The sequence below is a fragment of the Spodoptera frugiperda genome, chromosome 7, assembly GCF_023101765.2.
Source record: "Spodoptera frugiperda isolate SF20-4 chromosome 7, AGI-APGP_CSIRO_Sfru_2.0, whole genome shotgun sequence".
NCBI classification, from domain to species: Eukaryota; Metazoa; Arthropoda; class Insecta; order Lepidoptera; family Noctuidae; genus Spodoptera; species Spodoptera frugiperda.
The window spans coordinates 5,407,927-5,427,930 of NC_064218.1; the positions used below are offsets into that span (position 1 = coordinate 5,407,927).

Consider the following 20,004-nt stretch of genomic DNA (forward strand, 5'->3'; position numbering starts at 1 on the left):
GACCACCAAATCCGCCTCCGCGTCCTCCAAATCCACCCCCACGGCCAAATCCGCCCCCACCACGGCCAAATCCGCCACCTCGGCCACCGAAACCACCACCTCGGCCGCCAAAACCACCACGACCTTGTGCGAAGACTCCCACAATGAGGATCAACAACAACCCAAAGATGAAGAAAACCTGAAAGTAAATGAGAAGTTTTTTAGCTTAATAATAATAGCATTTTTGTACACATTTTTGTTTTGTGCAGACAAAATATATATCAGTGAAATATTCATTGATATTTTGCCTGATTAACATTATAAATAACTAGCAAACCCCGGCGAACTCCGTTTCGCCACCAAATGGGCTTTTCTCTTGATTTTTTTCTGATTTTTTTGCTATAAACCTAACGACAGACCTTTCCAACGAATGCAAAACCGTAGAAATAGGTTCGTGCGTTCTGGGGTTTTAGCGTCAGGAAGGAAAACCCGACTTACTTTTAAATTATAGATAAAAGTAATACTGGAAATTGACTAATAAACAGTTTTTACGTAACGTGCTGGTGTTAATAAACGAAATGTCGACGACATGTACGAATCATAAAAAACGAATATGATGTTTTCTTGAACATCGATGACGTAAACTTTTAAATAATGTAACAAGGAGTTTTTTCAGCGCTTGTTACGAATTATTATTACAGCAAAAATAGAGGAAAATAATGTAAAAGTAAAACATTATTAATTTCTAACCAAAGCTTAGAATTATAAAAAAAATCTTCAAAAACATAAAAATTGGATTGAATTTCCAATGCTAATACTATTCCGATAAAAGCCAATGGGTAAGGATCACTAAAGATACAAATCTTATCTAGAATAATTTATATAATAACTCCATAATTTTACCTTAGATGGTGCCATGATTGCGAATTATTAGAACTGACTGCTCTAAGTATTGTTCCTTTGTGCCTTATATATAAGCGCGTAACAAAGTTTTTCTGCATATAGTATGCTAATAGGTACTTGTATATAATGTATGTGGTTCCCAACAACGTGGTTTTTCTACGAAATATAATTGGAGGTACATGACTTACATTGGGGTTCAACGAGAAAGATAGTATAGCGAAAAAACTGATTGTGAATCTGAGATATTTTTTACTTTACTGTCATTTAGATGAGAAATACAGGAATTTGTGTTCACCACTTGACTCAAAAGTTTAGTGTTATAATTTAATAATAATAATATGTTGATGATTTAAGTCCTGCCTCTTAATTTAAAACATCTTCGCCTTAACTAAGCTCGCTTTACCTAATTACTTATTTTGGCACCATTGGAGGTCATGTAATATACGGCAGATTTTAGATGTTTGCTGACAATTACATTTTTTGTTCATACTACTGGGCTCATTCACCAAAAATAAAACAGAGGGCAAGAAAGAAAGTGGATAACACATAGGCAAATTTTTATCCCGCGGGTATGCGAAGCCACTGGCAGAACTTAGATTTAACATAAATTGTAAGAGACCTTTATGGATAAATGAATCGCCAGTATGATAGTGTAAAGAAACACAAAATGAATATTTTTTTAATGGTAAACTTTGGACACCACAGTCGAAGTGTAAATTAATTCATAGCCGAATTCAAGATTTAGTCACAACAGTAATGGAGATCCCTCATTTCGAGAGGATGTTTTTCTAAATTACGTTACAAAAACAAGTGTTTGTTGAGACGAAACCAGTGTAATTGTGAATGTATGGATTAACATTATGGCTTTGTTATAAATTTTATGCACTTCATGGTTTAGCATTTCCTTGTTTATCATGCTAATGTGTTATTTCCAACAATTTTCGTTGGATAGTTAAGCAAATTTTCCACTCCGCTAATATTGTTTTTCGCAGCTCTAGTGTCTACCTTATTAGTCACACTATCAGTTTATCACTAGCCAACAACAGTCTACTGTTGGACCCAGGGCCTCCTCTGTGTTTTTAGTTGGTATGCTGGGATTGTCCTGAAGAGTTTAACATATCCCTCTTGTCCCCCGAAGGAAGGACGATACATGAAGTATTTTCCCAGCGCCAACAAACAAGGGCTTCCTCTGTGTAAGACGATTTGCAATAATATCCACACGTTGATATTATTATGTCAATATTATAAATCGGTTAATTTATGTGTTTGTGCGCATGTTTGTTATATAATTACGACAAAACGAATTACGGATCGGGATGAAATCTGAAACAGGGGTAGATTGTGGTCTGGAAAGTTAAGTGGAAAGCAATGTCACGCCTTTTATCTCCGATGGGGTAGGCACATTACAGTTCTAAACGCCGCAATACTAGGTACACCCACTTTTCACCATTTGCGCCATCTGTCCCATGTAACGATTCAAAGTCACGATTTCAAATACCGTACTACTAATGAGAAATTTTTCGAAAAAACCTAGTATTATTTTGCCTAATATTACTGAGCTATAATTTCTTTTTTATTGAACTTGAACTCAACCAACGAGGCAACTACATATTTATGAGTTATTGTAATGAAAACGGATAAAGTATTTTGTGGTCTCGTGTGAGTTGTTAGTTTTTTGATATTGTTACTTATTTGATGTTTTTATGGTTGCACGTGGCATATTCTTCATCATAATATTATATCTACTCACTTGTGATGTAAGCAAACATGTTCAACTTTAATACTTATCTTTGCTGGTCATCACTCGTAATGGTACTTACTCTCAAGCAAAAAGTGTTGGCGTTTTTATGGGTTTTTACTTACCATTAGTAATTTATTAAAGAAATTTGAATGTAGGTACCTTACATAATAATATTGGGTTGGTTAGTTAACAAGTGGCGATTGGGATATTTTTTAGCTTAAGACTATTACTACCCTTTAGTTATTTTATCTTCGAAGGGACAGAGGTGCATAATACGGCACGTAATGCCACTGTACAATGTACACCCAGTTTTCACCATTTGAGTTATAAGTTCCATGTAATAGGGGATGAGCCTATTACCATATACCGGATGCAATTCCAGGCTCCGTGCTATTGCTGAGATTTTTTTTATTGAATTTGCGACCACTCGACCAACGAGGCAGTCTGTTTTAGTCAGACTTATTTTATTTTTACGATAAATAAATAAAATATTTTGTTTTTCATCAATGTATCTATCTATCTTAAGGAATGATTCTTTTGATGACATTATCTTTATAGCTTCTATATGTTTTATATGTGCTAACTGTATCCTCGAACATTTTTACATGCATATGTAGTACTTAGGTATTCGACCTTAATGATAATTTACACGTCTGATATAATTTCCTCTCAACCTTGACTGATTACTTCAAGTGAAATAACATTGTAATTACTTAATAAGATCGTGATTCTTACCCGTGAATGCGTCAACAACCACTAACCTTATTGAGATAGACGCACCGCAATAATTATTTATTTATCAGTTAGTTACTAAATATACAACTAGGCTAGCTTTGTAGACCATATCGGCAAGTGTTGATCTCGATGAACAAAATGATAAATGTTATTTACTTTTGCAAATAAGTTTCAATGTAACTCTTTTACAAGTCAATCTTTTAAATAACTAGATGAGGCCGGAATTTCCTATAAACTCAGAGGTTATAGTCTCTATTAAAGTGAAGACGAAATCAATTAAAGATGTCGGAGAGCCGTGTAAGTTGGTTCTGTAGTGGTCTTTTGAGGAAAGAACCACAAAAGTTTGAGCGGACCTGTTCAGAAATGAAATAATCTAGGTTTTCAAGGACTAATAGTTTTTGGATATAACTCGGGATATGCCAATTATTTCTGTTAGTAGTAAATAAATCCTCCTACTATTTGTCTCTCATAAAATCTGTCCTAAGACTCTCTTATTTTAGTGATTTTATTTTTAATACCTGAATATTTGTGGAGCTTGCCCGGTGACACTGCGCAGGTACCAGGTAAGAAAGGTAACTAGAAATCAGAGCAAGTAAAATTTTACTGATTTTATGCATTATATAAATGTATCTCTTAAGTCATAAAAATCAGACGCCTTCCATGAGCCAAAACTTTTATTAAACACTTTAAAGTTCTAAATATGGCGCGCCTTACCAAATTCTAATAGCAACATGTGGTGCCCCAGTAATGCAGAATTGTTTGATATTAGTAAGGCGAAGCTAAGGTTCACAAAGCTTCATAATAGGACTCTCTGAAGCATTTTAAATGTGTTTGAGATGTGGTGCTGGAGACGTATGCTAAGAATACCTTGGAGAGCAAAGCGCACCAAGGCATCAATCCTTGCCATACTTGTTGTAAAAACTCGGTTGATCGCCATTTGCTTGCTTTACTTACTCTTTCATACTTTGGCCACACAATTCGTACAGGCGGGGAGAACTTAGAAAAGCTGATTGTGGTTGGGGACACCAAAGGCAAGAGATCGCATGGACGTTCCCCAATGAAATGGACCAATCAGGTGAAAGACTCGTCCTAAAAATTTCACACGGTTGTAAGAGACACGGTCATCAAATCATTCGCTCCAGGTGCAATCCTGAAGCTGACCACGATCCTCAGACATAAAAAGAGACCAGAGAGAGAGAGAGAGAGAGAGAGGGAGAGGGAAAGAAAATACTTTAAAGGCAATATGCTTTAGAGTAAACACATTTATTAAAAGTTCTTTAATCACATTACATTATCGACCGACATAAAACTTCGAACGTTCGAACACAGGACTGTGGAGGATCCGCGCGCGCCTCAGAGAACCATCAGACCACTACAGATGGGGCCCAGTTAGGCTGATGTCTGATCCGGAGCTGCAGACTACCTAGCGGGTTTACCGGGGCTCCGGCACGAAAAGCAGGAGTAGGCACGGGGTGGTTTTTAGTCAGTAAGAGTCTGACACTCCCTCCCGCCTCACCCAAGGCTGGATGATTTCTTGCAAGTTATTGGATGATTTTCTGCCCTAAAAAAAAAAGAACTGTGGAGGATTTCACGACACATCCGTACGCGTGTGTGGTCAGGGTCCTCTCTCTTCCGCATCCCCTGCGTTGGCGGCCGGGGTTGCGGGCGGTCGGGCGTGGTGGCTCGCGCGCTTATTGGCCTCCTGCGTGACTGTACAACCACAGACCATAGAACAAATTACGTTCACTTTTCAATTCCCGCGCTATAATATTTTTATAATTATATCTTTTCATTAAAAAAATATACATAGAGCTGACATTATTTCATTATTTAATTTAATCAAAACACTCACAATTAATTCTTGAAATACGCGACATAAAGTTTATCCTTATCTTCTTTCTTGGTATAATAATTGCCATTATTGTAAGATAGATAGGGCTTATACAGTGGTTGATACACTGGCTTAATCTCACCATACGCATAATAGGGAGACGTGTAGATTCCTTGACCATATAGAGGTACTCCATAAGGTTTTTCTCCAGCATTATAATTGTATATGTCGTCGTATTTTGGCGTGACTTTGGCAGGTTTCACTGGCTTCCAGGAGTTGGTATATTCACTTTTATCACTTTTATAGCCACAGTCTGTGAACCCCGTAGCTATTAAGACTAGGAGAATAGTAAAGGTGAGTATCCAATCCATGGTTTTATTCAATAAAGAATGACAGACCTACCGTACGGAGGATTTTAAACGTTCTGAAAACTAATTAAAAATTATCAGTGGTCAGAATTGCAGTTTTAGTGTTATCTTTACGCTCTTGGAAACTTACTATTCTAGAGCCATTTATTACTAAAAGTGTTTACACATTGGGATTTACAAACTTACTTCGAGTCGAAATCAAGTTTTCTTTTCCCATGATATTAATAATTGTGTTGAAAATAAACCTAGAGAAAGGACATGGCTAAACCAAAGTATGGACGTCGTAACCCGTACAAATAAATATTGTATAAATATGGTACCTAGCAATAAATAAAGCCGCATAATTAAAAATTGATATTTTGTAATTAAGAAGGTCCAGAAACTTGGCATATCTGCGCAATCCTGAAAATAAAGTAGCGTTCCTACGTCAAACAACGTTACAAAAACTTCAAACCACAACATTGCTGTGAACTTTTATCAAGGCGTTTTGATGTACCTGAGCCGAAAGTTATTTATATATGAGATAGATAGGTAAACAATTCTGCTTATACTAGATAATGAACACAAAGTAACCAAGGACAGACACAAAATATATAGTAAGATTGTGCAATCTTATATAAAATATATATTTTGTGTCGATCAAAACATTTACAATTATTTGGTTTCAGAAAAAAATCATTATATTACTGTTATTAAAAATTGATGTTCGTTTAATTATTTCGATTTGATTTTCGGGGAAACTAATGTCCTAATAATAGCTTGCAGTACCTACTTCCGTGTTGTCATGTCAAACCACAACAGAAAAAAATCAATTATGAAACTTATTTTTGTTAATTTTTGTTCACCAAGTTATAAGAATTAGTTAAACACAAAATAATTCATAAGTGAATATTTAAATGATACGGGTTAGCGTGAAATTCGTATTCTTGTTATTATGCCTGGGTCAGTCATTTAGCCATCTCCTTTGAATGTGAGTACATCGCTGTGGTACGTATGTTGACTTATTGATATATAGTCTAAATGTTTAAAACAAATCAGTACATCATCATCATTGTCACCAGCCCAGTCAGGTTACTACCGGAATGTCCACCCGAGGTCAATTCTTTGGGCAACCTCTTCATCAAAGTTGGAGCTGCCTCGCTGGATAATCTGCCCTATACCTATGTAGTGGTCTACAATTTCGAAGATATTGTTCCCAACGATAACAGGTCTTGTCCACGTACATTTAAAGGCCCACCTGTTGGGAAACGGTATTGAGGTCGCTGAGCATATTGTTCAGATTTTTAAGAGCCTCAGCAATTACAAGTATGTCATCGGCAAAACGGAGATGAGTGATGTATTCGCCATTAGTATTGATGCCGAGTCCGCTCCAGTCCAAGAGTTAAAAACGTTTCGGAGATACCACGTCTCCCTGTTTCACTTTTTGTTGCACCTTGATTGGTTTGGTGGTCGGATGCGCATGCGGGCGTTGTTATACAAACACTTCAACACTTCGATGTATCTATAGTCGATGTGTCATTGTAAGAAAGACCGCCCAGGTTCCGATTGATTTTCTCATACTAAACAAACGCCAAACATAATGTATTCTATACAACATCGTATGCATACAGTGTATGTGTAATCTGACCTGTTACGTGGTCCGCAGCTCCGGATCGGGCATTAGCCCTACTGGGCTCCATGTGTGGTGTTCTTGGTCTTGAAGGCGCGCGCGGAACGCGACGCGCCGTACGCACGGGTCTAGTTTTGGTCGGGCAGCGAGCTAGCCTTCTCGCCGTCCGCGGACCCGCACTTCGGAGATTTTCTCACGATCCTCGACACACGCAGTGTTTTCTGCGGCAGCTGGGGCGTGCGGAAGACCGTTCCTTCACGCACTCCGCCTCCTTCTTAGCTAGCATGACTACTTCACCGAAGGAGAAGACGTTGCCCCATTCCCCCTCGCTCCGCACCATGGCCTGAATCAGAGCCGGACGCGAGAGGTTACTGTCGCCGATCACATCCCTATATGGACACGGTACTCAGCCCATGTAAGGCACGCCGCCACTGTATGCTCCACCGTGTTCTCCGGGTGGTCCTCGCAATGATGACACCCGAACGTTTCCTCCCGCCGAAAACCAAACTATTGATAGTCATAAAACAAACGATTGATTGTTATAGCTATTTATTTATATAGATAAGGAATAATAAACATGACGGATAATAGTAATTTGACAATAACCGGTTACGCTTGTGTTTTAACATAAACAACTGAGGCTGAGTCAGTTAAATGCAATGGAGCCTATTCTTGGATCATTTGTCATTTTTTTTGTACTGAATTATCTTTTACGTTGAGACCATTAGTCCGGGCAGCTATCCATATAGATTGATCTGTTTTAAACTTTAAATTATGAGCAGTAGGAAGTGACGTGAACTAGACAGTGCAGCGTTGTATATATCTCATGATTCCTGCTGATCACCAACAATCTAAAAAACATTTCAAATCTGGGACATCAAGTGTCAATTCATTTTTTATTAAAATGATGAAATTTAACATTACAATGTTGCTGATATTGGTAATTGTTTTAATTATATTATAACTCGGCACAACAAAGGTTTGCGACCCGAAAAGGACATATAATAGGTTTTATCATGAGACCTTCTGGGGACGGGTACTGTTGGGTAAAACCCCAGTGTAATTGTATATTTTTTTAACCACAATATTAATTTATTTCACAGTAATTATAATTTGAGTACCGAATCGATTCTGACGACATTATAGTTTAGATCGATTTTCCAAAACCTGTGACATAAACATACGGTACTTGTTTATTATTAGCATAATTGAAAATATATCATATAGAGTAAGAGCCCAGGCCTGCTAGACATAACTTATTTTTTGAAAGGCAAAACGTGGGATACCGATTAGCTTTTATATGTAAACAGTTATTATATATGTTGTTATTATTATGTTGTTGTTATTTTATATGTGAGTAAGCCGATAACATAAAATACGTGTGGCACTCGGAGACTGCCGCGGTAAAGCTATTGCATAGCATTTTTTTATTAATTTATGCAATTAGGTACATTTATATTTTTATTTTATTTATGCAGTATTTTCTTTGTTTTTTTCTTTGATATTAATTCAAGTTACACTTTGAGCATGGTGACCGATATTTTTTTTCTTTTATTATCTTTCAATACATGTCGGTTCTTCGGGAATATTTATCATTGAAACTGTAGGTTTATAGTCATTGAAATAAGAAACATAAGTTTGAGAGTTGATATCTTCTAAATATCTGGAAAATACCGCGTCAATGGTGGTTCCATATTTTGTTGTAGATTCTTGTGGATCATTATTCATTTTTAAAAATGTTGCAGCCATTTTAAAATTCGAAATTATTGTATTGTCAGTTGAAATTTGTGACTAGTAGTTAAAATAAAGTTTAAAGAAATTATTAATTTAATTCTTAAGATAAAAGAAGTACGTGATTATTATTAAATTCTTTTCCTATCTCGGGACCTCAGGGTCCCGGACCTTTGGAAGGCGTACGAGGGGCCGAAGCCAACTCGCAGAGGTCCGTTGAACAATTTTGATGTAAATGTAATAGAACATCAGCCTGCGATTATCCCTGTATGCACTATGAAAGTACACCAAAGGACGGATGTCGGTCTTCGCGTGGAAGTTTTATTTCTCCATTTTGAGTAACTCTGACAATGACATCTTATAATATATTGGATCCAAATACGGCGAGGCCCATAATAATTAAGGAGATCACTCTATTGAGCTACTGCTGTTGAGCTCGCGTTCTGTAGAATAAAACTGAAAAATAAAGATTTTTTTCTACGTATTTTTTCATGATAAAAGGTATCCTATTTTTTTTATGACCAGGATAATAAGGCATAATTATACCAAGTTTCATCGAAATCGAACCGTTAGTTTTTACGTGATGCCTGAACATACAGACAGACAGACAAAAAAAAATTAATCACATATTTGGGTTTGGTATCAATCCAACACACCCTCTGCTATTTATTCTTTCAATATTTTTAATTTACAGAATTGATCCTTCTACAGATTTATTATAATATGATTGAATGAATAAGAGCGTTATAAACGTAAGAGTAGGCAAATATAATCAGAAAGCTCCGTACTGCTAAGCTATCGGGAGTTATACGTGTTATTGTGAGTCAACCATAAAAGATAGACATTTGCTGTCGGGGAATATTTTTAAACAATTTTAAGAACATTTCAGTCATACATGATTTCTGTGTAGCTTTAACCATTAAGGCTGCACACGCGACGGAAGCTTAAAAAATGGAGTAAGTTCTCCTGTTTTGCCAACATTTCCCTTCACTGCTCTGCTCCTATTAATCGTAGCGTGATGAAAAGTATATTAAAACCTGCCCAAGAGTATGAAGAACAATTGTACCAAGTTTCGTTGAAATCTGTCGAGTGGTTTTTGTTTCTATAAAGAACATACAGACAGACAGACAGACAGACAGACAGACAGACAGACAGACAGACAGACAGACAGACAGACAGACAGACAGACAGACAGACAGACAGACAGACATACAGACAGACACACAGACAGACAGACACACAGACAGACAAACAAAAAAAAATCTGATTGCATTTTTGGCGTCAGTATCGATCACTAATCACCCGCTGATAATTATTTTGGAAATATATTTCATGTACAGAATTGACCTCTCTACAGATTTATTATAAGTATAGATATAGATGTATCACATTTTTCGAACATATGCGATAGTAACGCCACCTCTCAAGTTTTGATTGAAAATTTTTGTCAATCTGCCAGACGGCGCCACTTCAATTATGAACTGTCAAATTGTTTTAAGAGTGGGAGGTGTTAGGTTTTTTTCGTTACGGAATTTCTGGATTCGGTCTCCACGCTCAAGGCCCGCGATAGAAGCTATGCAATAGCTTAATAATCAATTTAGTATGTCTCACGAAAGTTAATAAAATTATGTGTTTCTTATTGCTTACATAACCATAATATAACTAAGCATTCATATTGAAATAAAAACATTTCACTTACAGGTTATGTTTATAAAATTCTCTCTAGCACAAAAACAAGTTATGGATATGATAAAAACGGTAGTTATTGCCGCTGGAAAAGGATTAATAGCAATTGGAACAGCAATAAGAATGCTTTATAAAATGGCGGAAGGTGTAGTTGAAACAATATGCAACAGTATGCCCGGAAAAAGTAGTAGCGGTTATTCTTATCATCCCAACTGGTCCTACTATCAGCCGCCGGAGTGATGCTCTTCGTCCCTGGAGTTGTATTCGTGGTTTCTGAGGCTAGTAAAACTGATGGTGCTGTTAAAATGTAACCATCGGGCCTTAGTTTGCTATTACAATTGTGTCAGAATGGTCGAGCAGTGCGAGAGGGACGGAGCTATGTAGGTTGTATAGCTCCGTCCCTCTCGCACTGCTCAGTGATCGACCATTCTGACACAATTGTAATAGCAGACTAAGGCCCCAGATGGCTACCGTACAAAATTTTCGACTTTATCGTCATGGCTGTCTTGCTCGTAGTTTTCGAGGATTTTAAAATGATGGCCCTGTCAAAACGTAATTATAGTCCGCATAATCTAAGACGTCAACTCTGACAGTTGCTATGTACTGTGAGGTAAATAAGATCGATTTCTGTTTGTAACCGATTTCTAAGTCATATCGATTAAAAATAATTAGAATTTGTAGTCACTGGATTAGAAAATATAATAATATCTCAAGAACTTTCGGAATAGCGTGAGACTGCGTAATGCAGTGACGAATCAATGACGACAAAAAGGTTTTTGTAAGACACCATTATATACAATATGAAAGATCGATCGTACTTCTATTAAATTAAACAATAAAAATATAATTGATTCATTTTTGACATACTATCTTTCAATATTTCATAATGTATGTTTGACTACTTCTAATTTTAATTTTGTTTAAATTTGACTTTAATTTTGATTATTTATGATTTTAACAATGATTGTAGCCTAAGTATGTATGCATTCTTGCATGTGTCATTGTCATGTAAAAGTGTGTTCTCTCCTAAACTTATATTGTTGTGCCCAGCAGGGTCTACATTGTGTCATAGTTTCATAGTTAAGATTACCACCTAAGCCCTATATGTGAAAAGCAATAAATAACACTGCTATATATACAAAAAAAAAAAAAAACATCTGCGGCAGGGATTTTGTTAATGGTTTTTGTTAATACTCATATTAGACGTTCACGCTGCATGCTTATATATTTTTGATTTACTCTGGTTATTGAGATGAACGGAACTAAGAAATAATTGAAAATTTCAAACATTATGGTTCATTGATTTGTTTTCACTTACGTTTGTTATCTTTTCACGGATTTATTTGCAACAACTTAACTTTATAGCTATCAGACCCTGAAGTTATCAGTTATAAATCGGTTGTTTTGTGTTAAAGTGAATTTTTCCTTTCAAAAACGTGAGTTTTCCACGTAAACTTTGTTTAAAGTATTCCTAACAGTTTTTGCTTTATTTGTGGCAAGTTTAGTTTACAAAAGCAAAGAAAAGAGATCACAGAGTTTGTAAAAACATTTTTTTTTGTTTGTTGGACCTTGAAAATAGATTGTCCTGACAAAGTAAATAAGAGGAAATCCCAAAGAAAAAGTTTTTCATGATCTTCATTTATTTATTCTAGTTAAAGGTACCCCAAACTATTATTGTTTTGTGTATTTTTGTAAAGATAACAATAAAAATAGATTTTAAATACATCTTTTGGCCCATTTATGGAAGCATTTTATGGAAAATGTTAGAAGCGTTTATCTCAAAAACTGGAGTCAATTTGACCATTCTGGTATTTTTCCCGTTATCAGCACACTCGTCTTATACAAAATCGACTTCAAGTATGCCTTCCGCAAAATGACTGTATAGCAGTGAATTTATTGAGTATTGAGCATAAGTGTAAAAATTTATTGACGTATCCATTGGGATGAAAACCCCAAATTAATTAATAAAAGATTGAAAAATATATATATATTAAAATAATAAATTTATTAAAATAATAAATTTTTAAGAATATTAATTATGATAGATTGAAACATAACATCACTATTTTCCACACTCAGAGTCAGTTAATGGTTAGGTACTTAAGTCGTTCCTATTAGTAAAATGAAGGATCATTAATAATTATTATAAAAAATATTATGAGAGCCTAACTACAGCACACGCCTTGCATTACGCGACCACCACGGCCTCTCGTGTAGCCGTAGTGCGGGCCGTTTTGCTTGACACGCTACCATTAAAGACATTATTCTTCGAGCTTTTGTCTCCGTCGGTGGTCCAGTTACCTTAGAGCCTAATGGCTTGGTACGCAACGATGGTAAGAGACCAGGGGGCCTTATCTGCTATTACAATTGTGTCAGAATGGTCGATCACTGAGCAGTGCGAGAGGGACGGGGCTATGAAGGTTGTATAGCTCCGTCCCTCTCGCACTGCTCAGTGATCGACCATTCTGACACAATTGTAATAGCAGACTAAGGCCCCTGACGGCACCACTATTCCCTTGGAAGCTGGGTAGGCCTTTAGTATGGGACGCCACTTGCGTCATTCATGTTCCAAGCCCAGCGTGTCAAGCCGGTGCTGTTGTTGCTGCTGCCGAGAACCTCAAGAGGCGAAAGTATAATAATAATTAAGCCTAATTGCTAATTATAGTTTCGAACCGTTTGGGATTGAAACTTTAGGGCCATGGGCTCCAAGTGCACATCTGCTTTACAAAGATATTGTAAAGAGTAACTATGACGCTTCAGGTAACCGAAAGTCTGGCTACTACTTTGGTCAAAGTTTAGTTATAGTTTGTTATTTCTTTTTAAATTTATTTTAAGGTAGTTCTAAGTTGTAAATATTTTAGTTATAGTTATTATTGTTATTTGTTGTTGTTTGATTGTGCTTGAATTTGTCCGATTATGTTTTAATAGATGTTTGCCATATTTTACATTTTTTTTTGTTCTATGTACTTTTATATGTTGTATTTTTTAGTTTGTGACATTTTGTATGTTTTTATAATTTTTTGCATGGTGTCTGGCCTCCTATAATTGAGGAAGCACATAATTTTAATATATTGATTGTATTGTTATTCGTGTTTTCAATGTGTATTCCTTGTTAGAGACCCTTATCTATACTTATAATAAATCTGTAGAGAAGTCAATTCTGTACATGAAATATATTTTCAAAATAACTATCAGCGGGTGATTAGTGATCGATACTGACACCAAAAATGTAGTCAGAAATTTTTTTGTCTGTCTGTGTCTGTATGTTCTTTATAGAAATAAAAACCACTCGACAGATTTCAACGAAACTTGGTACAATTGTTCTTCATACTCCTGGGCAGGTCAAAGTATACTTTTCATCACGCTACGATCAATAGGAGCAGAGCAGTGAAGAGAAACGTTGGGAAAACAGGAGAACTTACTCCATTTTTTAAGCTTCCGTCGCGTGTGCAGCCTTAATGGTTAAAGCTACACAGAAATAATGTATGACGGAAATGTTCTCCCTAAAATTGTTTAAAAAATATTCCACGACAGTAAATGTCTATTTTTTATGGTTGACTCACAATAACACGTATAACTCCCGATAGCTTAGCAGTTCGGAACTTTCTGATTGTATTTGTCTACTCTTACGTTTACAACACTCTCATTCATCCCTGATTAAAAAAATGTTAACATTATTACCTGTTTAATAATAAAAAAAGACTCATAGAAATCGGTACAGAAACACTAAAGATATACACATGAATTACGATAATAAGCCATCGTGCGTGAATACTGAATCTAGGGGTCGCAATACCGGATCATTTAAGCAAAACCAGTATTTTCGGTAATCCGATATTTTCGATATTTCCGGGATTAAGCGAAAGTTAGCAAATTTTGTATAAGTAATAACGTTCGTTTGCGGCGGAATAGTAAGTAGGTATCCAACCTAAATGATTTATATCTATACATTGTAATAACTCTGTAGAAGGGTCAATTCTGTACATTGAAAATATTGAATAAATAAAGAGGGGGGTGTTACTGGATCGATACCAACCCAAATATGTGTTTTTTTTATCTTTCTGTATGATCAGGCATCACGTGAAAACTAACGGTTCGATTGCAACTTGGTATACCTTATTATCCTGGGCATAAAATAGGATACTTTTTATCTTGGAAAATACGTAAAAAAACTTATTTTTTCAGTTTTATACTACAGAACGCGAGCTCATCAGCAGTAGCTCAATAGAGGGATCTCTTTAATTATTATGGGCCTAGCCACAGGCCTAGCCGTATTTTGGTCCAATAGATACCTATTTAGAAAGATGTCATTGTCAGAGTTACGGTACTCAAAATGGAGAAATAAAACATCCACGCGAAGACCGACATCCGCGCGGACGGAGTCGCGGGCGGAAGCTAGTTAAGTAAATAAATAAATAAAATAATTTATTTATTAGTATAGTCGTTCCTTAGTAAAACTTTAAAACTTTTAAATTTATCTTGCTTTAATGATAATTAAAGTTAAGTGTAGCAAAACCTTTACTTAAATATGTAATTATCGATTTTGAGTCTACGTTTGCGGATTACACGTTAGATATCAAAGTATTAGGTATTCATTGCTTGATTTAAATAACATCTCCAAATTGTGAAGTGTGTGGAGTTATAGAAGACCTGCACCACCCGTTGATTGAATGTGTCCGATTTGAGCCTGATAGGAGTACGTTGTTCAGGGCTTTGATGTTGAACAAAAACGATATAGGCACATTCCACAAGATATTAAGTAAGCTAGGTAGCGATGCAAGAAAGTTGATCAGCTTCATGGCCTTGATCAATTGATTCCATTGGTTTGATGTATAACTACACTGTATTAGGGTACGATGGGACTGACATACGCTTTTTTTTTTTTTTTGAGGGGGGAAAATCATCCAATGACTTCTCCCGCCTTGGGCGAGGCGAGAGGGAGTGTCAGACTCTTATTGACCAAAAACGACCCCGTTCCTTCTTCTGCTCTTCGAGCCGGAGCCCCGGTAAACCCGCTAGGTAGTCCGCAGCTCCGGATCAGGCATCAGCCCTACTGGGCCCCATCTGTGGTGGTCTGATGGCTCTTTGAGGCGCGCGCGGAACGTGACGCGCCACACGCACGGGTCTGGTTCTGTTCGGGCGGTGAGCTACCCTTGCTCGCCGTCCGCAGGCCCGTACTAACGGTGGCCGGAGATCGTCGCGCGATCCTCGTGTGCGTTATAAAATCCCTAAAAATTCTAGGAATAAAAAAAAATTGCTTAATTTTGTAGACTTTATTTATTTTGTAGAATTTCCCAGAAGGCTACTCTTGTTGTTTTACTTTATTTAAACCTTGAACAGAACCGAAGTTAGTGGTTCCACAGTTTTGGTGCCAATATAAAAAATGCTTAATACGTCATCTTGGCTTAATTTCTGAATTAAGACCAAAATTGTACTAAGCGTGGGTGATGTTGATTTACATTATTTCTGTGAATACTGTTGCTTGTGAAAGTAAGACAGATATTATTACATAGCATAAGATAATGGTTATTTAAAAGTGCCTAAAATAATACTAGTACGTTATGTTTTGTGTTCTAAGTTTCATTCCCATAGTAAAGATACAAACATATTTATTTTGTCACACCAAAGTGAATATATAAACATGGAAGACACTTACCACCGTACCGTCATTTAATAGTTACTTAATCCTGCCCTCAGCATTTGTTTTTTTATAGAACACTCCGGTAAACGAGCAGACGTATCACCTGATCGTAAGCAATCGCCATGGACACTTAAAACACCAGAGGCGTTACAAGTGCAATGCCTTTTGGGGGTTAGGAATTTAGGGGTTGTTGGGGAATCGGGGATTGGGAAGATTGGGAAGAGAGGTATTGGGCCTCTGGTAACCTCATTCACACAACGAAACACAACGCAAGCGTTGTTTCACGTCGATTTTCGGTGAGGCCGTGGTATCACTCCGGTCGAGACGGCCCATTCGTGCCGAAGCATGGCTCTCCCACACTTAAACTTGTTTTCTATACTAAATCGTTACTAAGGAATAGTTTAAGTAATTATTAAATGTCTCTGAGTGCGACTGTTAGACGATAATGTAAATACCCAAACAACCATGAATGAGTCAGTTACTTTCAATGGGAATTGTTGTAAGGACCATAATATTGTGTAGGCTAAATTATTGTTAATTTTCTTCTACAGAATTCGCTTTTACGTTGGGACCATTAGTCCGTGTGGTTATCCATATGGATTATTCCGTGTTAAACTTTAAATTATCAGCAGATGGAAGTGACGTGAACTAGACAGTGCAGCGTTGTATATATCTCATGATTCCTGCTGATCACCAACAATCTAAATAACATTTCAAAGCTGGGACATCAAGTGTCAACTGATCATTTAATGAAATGAAGAAATGGAGTATTGTAATATTGTTGATATTGGTAATTGTTTTTATTATCTTTTTACTTTTGCCTTTATTATTAGATATTTAATTATTATCACTTAAACTTCTTTTATTTACTTTATGTTTTCTCTACTGTAACTTTACATCTACCGCTTTATCATTATACTGGCGGACAGTTCATGTTGAATCAATTTAAATAAATAAATCAATCTTAAAATATTATTGTACAGTATGGAGATCACTCATATGACTTAAATGAAACTACAAAGTATTACTAGTCCACAGAAGCATAATACAACATAATTTTTAATGCAAACAGAAAATTAAATAAATGAAATTTTCAGACATAGTAAATAATTAAATTAATCAAGTATTAAATTCTGTATGAACAGTTCCATGTTTCTTGATCCCAGAAGAGCTGTAATGTTGTAGGTTGTCTAGGTATGTTACGGACGTATGGCGCGGCAGTTACAATACCGTATTTGTAAAGAGTATTCAAATTAGATCAAAGAGAAGAATGCACTTTTTGGCTTATCTACTGGCCCTATTTCGCTCATTTTTCGTATATTGTCAGCCAAGATGATAACAAATATGTGATTTAAATTAAGTCACAAGAGGTTTCCCCATACTGTATATCTTATTTATTATGGGTAAATACTAACTATATTGTCATGGTTTAAATGATAAATGATATTTATTTTGCAAATAGGTTATAAAATAACACTTTTACACGTCAATGATCACGGTTGAATGACCACAAGAGTGACAGGGGACTATGATGACTTGGGCTAACGTAATATTGCGTGAGCGACTGTCAAAGTTCTTTAAAAATGGATAGACAAAGAATATTGTAGTCTTGTAAAAAAAACAATACATGCAACCGAATAGAACCACCGAAAAAAGCACTACCGATCCATTTGTCCTTAGAGTTTATATGACCACCTTTTGAAATGCAGCGACTGATTCCACGGCGTCGGCTATTAAACGTTTTCCTTGAAGTTTTTATCTTATATATAGGCCTTATAATTTTAATGGCCAATTCGCCTTGAGCAAGCATCAAGCTTGGTGATTCACGTTCATACACTCACCATATGAGAATCGGCCTTTGATTAGCAGTATGGGCCAATGATGTACCTATATTGCCATGTGTGTCGGTCTTGTAGCCTAGCTTCACTGACAGACAGACTGACGGACAATTCAATTTGACGTTTCAAAAGTGCCTTATTTAGGATTAATTGAAATAAATGCTTGACTTTGACTTGACTTGTTCACAAGGGTGACTAGTGACTACAAAATGTTAACATAAATAAATTAATTATTAAATAAAAAAAAACTTTGTGAAAAAACGAGTGGTCGCAAAGTGCGACTGCTGAACAAGGGGTCTCGGGTTAGATTCCCGGGTCGGGCAAAGTATTACTGAATTTTCGAAAATTTCTCAGTATTAACACGGAGTCTGGTAACGTGCCCGGGATATGGCAATAGGCTCACCCCCTATTACATGGGACTTATAACACAAATGGTGAAAAGTGGGTGTATATTGCATAGTGGCATTACGTGCCGTAATGTGTACTCTGCCTACCCCTTCGGGGATAAAATGCGTGACGATGTGTGTGTGTGTGTAAAATAACATTGATTTCATTTGCAGGTTATATTCATAAAGTTGTCTCCAGCACATGACCCATCTACATTTAAGCAGGAAAAAAGGTTTCTAAAGGAGCAGCTATATGTTGCTGGAAAAGAAATGACGCATGTTTTTGATGATGTTGGACATTTTTTCAAATTCATATGGTCTAAAATTGCTGTATAAAAAGACTGACACAGAAACTAAATGGTGATGAAACTAGATAAATGAAACCAAAGAGCTTTGGAAGTTCCTTGATGGCTTTTGCATTACGTGCGACCATGCACACGAGATTGCAATTCAAGTACAATAGATCGTGGACTATTTTGTATTATTATACAACATGGGACGGAGCGCTAGTTATTAAAAATAATTTAACACCTACTGAAAATTTGAAAAATAATAAATAATGATTCCTTTCTTGTATTGAGAGCTTTGAGCGTCTACCACTGCACGGGTGGTGGAATCAGCAGTTACAACTCTTAGGGTCCGTTCACACAGACCGGCTTGGAGAGCATCGGCGCGTATTTTTCTTTTTACACAGACCGGTTGGTATACGCTTGCAGTCGGTCGCTTCGAGTCGCCAACTATGTCACATACGAGTAAACCGGCTGGAAGCGGATGCGGTCGGAGCCGATCGTATGCGCGAGCAACAAAGAGCACACAATCGGACCCGATCGGCTGCTCGAACGCACAAATCGGATCGTAATACGCTTGGAGTCGGAGTCGCCAACTATTTCACATGCACCGGCTGGACACGGATGCGCTCGGAGCCGATCGGCTGCGCGACCGAGAAAGAGCACGCGATAAGAGCCGGTCAGCTCCTTTTATTATTTCACACCAAACGCCGTCAAGCATTTTTAATAACAAAAACAGTGCACATTAGAAAATAAACCGTACTACAAGTAATTAAAACTGTGTTTTCAACGTCATAAAAATTTGCTCTCCTCTCCGAGCCGGTCTGTGTGAACGGACCCTTAGTGTCTAAACCCACTTTGCCGAACGTATGCGACCTAAGTTCCGCGGCTGATTTTACGTTCCAATGTATTCGGCTGATATGACACACCATAAGTGCCGAACTTACGCGGCAGAAATTCAGTTGTGCAATACAGTTCTACAGAATACGTTGCCACCGAATTGCCGCTGAACTTACGGCCGACCGAAGTTCGGCTGTACGCTTTAACGCAACGTAATTTCGGCATAATGTGTCGCCAGTAATTCAAATAGCATTGCAGGCGTAATCATGCCGAACTTCGGTCGCGTATCCTCGGCATAGTGTGTTTAGACACTTAAATTCGCCTTATATGTTTACATTAAAGCCTTACACAGTGTGGTATTAGGGCCTAAAAGTGAGTCAAAATTAATTAATATATAATAAGATAATAGACATAATATTTATACTAAAG

The 20,004-nt window shown here is 36.8% G+C and overlaps 1 long non-coding RNA gene across 1 annotated transcript; it reads left to right on the forward strand.

Moving 5' to 3' along the window:
• Nucleotides 1-7,807: 7,807 nt before the first annotated feature.
• Nucleotides 7,808-19,082, forward strand: LOC118266095 (uncharacterized). Its single transcript, XR_004782814.2, has 4 exons — nt 7,808-8,106; nt 10,599-12,019; nt 16,776-17,014; nt 18,623-19,082. It is a non-coding gene; the product is annotated as an uncharacterized LOC118266095 (long non-coding RNA).
• The last annotated feature ends 922 nt before the right edge of the window (nt 19,083-20,004 follow it).